We start from the raw sequence: 5,587 nt of genomic DNA on the forward strand, positions 1-5,587 counted from the left end.
GGCAAGAATCAAACATATTTTGCACATATGACCACGTGATACAAAATGACTTGACACAAATTGGACTTATCCAAATGAAATACAATATTACATGACACAAGTCCGATTTACCCGAATGAAAGATAGCTGATTGTGGAATAGACATTAAAAGAAGTGCATGTACACACATGCAATGATCTCAAAACACGTGAACAACAGTATTGTTCACTTATTTAGACAGGCACACATATGGAGATAAAAACCTTGACACGAGTTAGTTGATGGGCAGAGGCTCACCGTTCCACTCTTTCAGGCACTCAAGCATGGGGTCAATGAGCTTGCCTTGGCTGATCCCCACGAACACCTTGTCACACTCTTCGTCGGGTGCGAGAAGCTTCTCCCCGGTCAGAAACACGCATCCGAGTTCCTCACGAACAAACTGATAGAGCGGGAATGACCTGCTCCCCCTGGTCATGTTTGTGATGGGTGCACTGCCCATCTCTACGGCCACACGCGCCGCTTCGACCTCCCGTGGCAACGCTACACTAACTCGTCCTCCAGCTTACTGATCTTGGACAACACCTTGCCGTCAGAGCTCCTGCTAGCAAGAGCGTGCTCGAGGAGCACACTGCACAGCTTGTGCATCAGGGGGTAGTTGGCGCTGCATGGGTTGTCAGTGTACCTCAAAACGTCCACGCGGTTGACGACGGCCGCGAGCTTCTTCTCAACACTGGTGGCGTCGACCACTTTCTTAGCAGCTTGCACCACACATCTGTTGACAAAGATTTTGATGTTTTGCTCCAGGTGGTGAAGGTTGACGGCCTGGCAAAGTGCCACCAGGTACGTCGAGGACATGAGCTTCAATACGTCCACCGCCTCCGCAGTCTTCCTGGCTGAGACAAGGCCGAGTGAGTTCACCCCCTGGTTGTGCTGCTCGGCACTTTGGACATGGGTTGTCAACGGGTTGGCAAGGTACTGGAGCTCCGAGCAATAGGCGGCCATGGCGATCTCAATGCCTTTCAGACCATAGTCTAAGCTCGGGTCCCAACTGCCAGCCAGGTTTGATGTCATGCCATTGTTGTAGAACTCATTCACGAGCTCAGAGAACTGCGCGAACATGAGCTTCCCAATGCTGGCGATGGCAAGGAGGGTGTTGTCCATGGACACGCTGATGGGTGTTCCCTGGAAGTTACCACCATGGAGTGCTATGCCACGGTGCACGTCAATGACTGGATTGTCACTCATAGAGTTCATCTCACACTCGATACACTTGGTAGCCGCCCGAACGACCTCGATCTGCGGGCCGAGCCACTGTGGTGCGGTGCGGATCGCATATCTGTCCTGTTTTGGCTTGAGGTGTGGGTCCATGTCGTTCACCATCTTGCCATAGACCATGAATGGGCTGCCAGCCAGGATGTGCTCCATGATAGCCGCGGCCTCAATTATGCTAGGGTGATGTTTCAGCTTGTGGATTACATGGTCGGCAAACTATGATTTGCCATATATTACCTCACAAAACATTGCGGAAAAAACATCAGATAGGACGACAAAGATGTTGCAATCGTACAACACCATGGCTGCAAGGGCGGCGGCCGCAGCCGTGCCATTCACAATGGCCAACCCCTCCTTGGGGTTCAGCTTGAAGCAGCCATCATCTATCCGGCGATCTTGAATGCCTCGGCGACGTCCACCTTCCTACCATCGTGGGTAAGTTCCTCTACATTGGGGCGCCCAGTAAGGACACCGGCAATGTAAACAAGAGGGACCACGTCGCTGAAGGAAATATGCCCTAGAGGCAATAATAAAGTTGTTACTACTACTAGTCATCAACCCATGCAACTGCACGGGCTAGTAATTGTTTTAGATACACAAATTAGGGGATGCTCTTTGCATATATTTTTTTGTCTCCCTAAAAGATAATGCAGTTTTCACCCGCAAAAAAAAGACAATGCAGTTTTTTTGGAATGTGGTTTATTTAAGAACTGCATTTTATAGGAAAAAACAAAGACTATGAACTGAAGGATGACTCTAAAACCAAGATGTACTTTACTACAGACTCTATTCTTATAACATATTCACCCAATTAGCTTCTGAATGTATCATGCTTTGCCATTACCATAACCCGATATCCAATTGGCTTGTGATATTGAAACTTTATAATGTCTTCCAATCACATTTTCTAATCAATAGCACAAACCCTTTGTACATGATAGGATGAACTATCATCTATACATTGCTTATTTTAAATTTCGTTACTCATAGAGAGTGGAATTTCACCTAAAAAATGACACATATTTGAGAAGGATTTTTTAGAAGAAAATCGAAAACAAACTATTTAAATATATAAACCTACCAATTAACTTAACATTGAAATAATTATTTGATGTTAATTAGTGCTATTAAGATGCAAACCACTTGTGAAAATTTGCAAAAACTTAACTTAATGCACAAAGTAAACTTGGATGTTTTGTACAAAGTGAACCTCATTTACTAAACAATTCAAGATATTTGTTCCAAGATGCCATCCTTTCATTCTGGTTGTAGAATATAACTGGCACATAAAATTAGGTTATTAATTTTCATTCTAAGCTATCATCCAGGGTTGTATAAATTAAATATGACCAAATATTGGAAGACGTTAACATATCTCAATTAGTAGGTCATAAAGTAAAGAAACCTGAGTTCAAAGAAATGAAGCTAGCATTCATGCACCATGATATACCATCCTTGCACGTACTCTCGAAACTTCCATAGTACAAACCTTCGTTACTTCCAATTAACACTTATAAAGATTAATCCTGAACACGTGTACCATTAAGCAGACCAAACATGCATTGAGTGCAAAAAATAGAAAAGATAAAGAAGTTCTTTATGCAAAATAGAGAAATTGTAGACCATGTTGAGCAGAAGACACAATTTAGTGATGCAAGACACAGTATAACAGAGAAAAAGCTATGATATTTTTTTTATCAATGTGTCTTTAGAAACATGGAGCTACTTATATCTTGTAGGCAGAAAGCTCTAATCATAATCACCTCTGCTTTTATGAGATCCCATCTGCCTCCTCAACTAACATGTTACCTTCCGTGCAATTTATTAAAAACTTATGGTTCCTGTAAGATTAACGTGTTTGCAAAACTATAAAAAAAGATGTGCAAAGATCATGAATTGAGCTGGAGGTCTACAATTTACAGAGAAAAACAGATAAATTAGATAAAAGCATGAGACAAAATTCTTCTAACTAAGACCATGTCAGAGACAAATCAGTATCAAAGGATCACTAACCTCAATTCTAGCTCTAGGCATGACAGCCAAATCATCAGAAAAAAATGCTTCTAGGCTCCATATATTACTTTGTTGCACTGTAAACTTATCACATATACACGTACTTCTTGCTGGAACTGTACTAACTAATTCTGATTGAAATCATTCACTGGAGGTTAAGACCTGCTCAACTTTTTTCACTACAGAAAATAAAAAAACTGAACATGTGGCAGTTCTCGTATGAGTAATATGGAAGAGAGGAACTATAGCCAAAGACAACCGCAGATGGCTGCTTAAAGATACAGATCTACCAAGAGCTGCTAATTAAGCAAAAAATATGTACGTGCACATACACATGCTGTAGTTGTAGTACATACCTCAATATTCATACATTGTCCAATCAAAGAGATCGTGATCCGAAAGTGTTGTTCTGTGCTCGAGCGCATGTGCCCTCGATATCTCCCCCCTTCGTTCATCTCGAGATTGCCAACGCACACCGTATAGGCCCAGGTATATATCAGGTATTTATATTAATAAACAGGCTGATGGGGTGGGCCATGAGACACCAGATTCTGGACTAACGCAGCTACTGTTAGAATATATATAACCGTATTGTTTTGTATAGTTATACGGTTGTATATGTGTAGTCCTTGTATAGGTGTTCGTATATTGTACGATACAAACTCTGCCTTGTAACCTATATATATAGATCAATACAAGGCACCACAACGTGTGGTTTCCCAAATCTTACATGGTATAGAGCCTAAAAACCTCACCCTAGCCTGTGCCGCCCTCCTCCTCCTTCCGCTGCCGCCGAAACCACCACCTCTCTCGTCGCCGCGCCCACACCGCCGCATCCATGTCGCAACCCGACGCTGACGCGATGAACCAGGCGCTGGCCGCCGCCAAGGAGCGCCAGGACGCCGAGGCTGCCGAAGCCTCCAAGGCAAAGCTGCCTCTCGCGACCGCCGCCGATGGATCCGGGACGAGCGCGGGGTCCTTCTCATTGACCTCGCTGCACGCCCAAGCCGTCGGTCTCCACTCCATCAAAGGCCACGTTCCCGTCGAGCTCGCACTTGACACCGGCGTTCACCGGCAGTGGCGCACCTTCTTCCGCGCAGCTTGTCGCAAGTACGCCCTCCTGGATCACCTCGACCTCGCTGCTCCCGATGCGCCGAACCCGGAGTGGTCTCTCCTCGACGCCACCGTCGTCTCTTGGCTCTATGGGTCTGTCTCGGTCAGTATCCTTGACGCCATCATGACGCCCGGCGACGATCCCCTCGCCGTCGATCTCTGGAACAGCATCAACGGTCTCTTCAACGACCACAAGATCAATCGCCAACTCCACCTTAAGACCGAGCTCGGCGATGTCAAGATGGGAGAGATGAGTATGTCCGACTATCTCCAGAAGGTCAAATCCCTCTCCGACGGGCTTGCGGATCTTGGCGCCCCCGTTGATGATGCCGAGCAATACGAGTCCGCCACCAATCCCTCTCCAAGACATGAAGCGCAAAAACCGCCGTGCCGGCAACTCGGACACGGCCCTCTTCAGCAACACCGGCAACCCTGGCAAGGCTCCTGGAAAAGGAAAGAAGAAGAAGAAGGCCGCCGATGGAGTCACCAAGGAGACCCCGGCGCCCGCGACCCCGCAGGCTGCCACTCCTTCCTGGCCCTCACCGCAGCATCCCTGAAACGGCGCCATCCAGATGTGGCCCTATGGCCAAGGGGGGCTGCTCAGTCGCGCGCTACCCGGCTATGGCGCTGCTCCCGACTACGCGCCCCGGCACACCCCGTCGCCGCATGCGTTCTACGCCCAGAACCCATACGGCGTTGCTCCCTACGGTTACGGCTACGCCCCTGGACAACTCTCCTACGGCCTCCCCGGCACTGCTCCATCATCACCGGCCTCATCTTCGGCTTCATGGGACCAGGCCGCGCTCATGCATCAGTTCCAAACCATGGGGCTGCAAGCACCCTCCAGGGAGTGGGTGATGGACACCGGCGCCTCCTCCCACTTTGCGTCCGATCCCGGTATGCTCACCTCTGTGTCCCCCCCCCCTCCTCCTCTCGTCGTGCCGTCGTTGTCGGTAACGGTTCCACTCTTCCAATCACCGGTACCGGGCATGCACGTCTTCCTATTTCTACCACCTCTCGCCCTCTTTACCTTCGTAATGTCTTAGTTGTTCCTAACATAGTTAAAAATCTTTTGTCTGTTCGTCAGTTCACCATTGATAATCGTGTATCCGTCGAATTTGACCCTCTTGGTTTTTCTGTGAAGGATCTTCTATCCAGGACCGAGATTCTCAGATGCAATAGCTTCGGAGCTCTCTACTCCATCCGCCCT

General features: G+C 47.5%; 1 pseudogene; it reads right to left on the bottom strand.

Moving 5' to 3' along the window:
* Positions 1 to 253: 253 nt before the first annotated feature.
* Positions 254 to 4,945, bottom strand: LOC119350706 (annotated as a pseudogene).
* Between the last annotated feature and the right edge of the window lie 642 nt (positions 4,946 to 5,587).

Source organism: Triticum dicoccoides, chromosome 1B, assembly GCF_002162155.2.
Source record: "Triticum dicoccoides isolate Atlit2015 ecotype Zavitan chromosome 1B, WEW_v2.0, whole genome shotgun sequence".
NCBI classification, from domain to species: Eukaryota; Viridiplantae; Streptophyta; class Magnoliopsida; order Poales; family Poaceae; genus Triticum; species Triticum dicoccoides.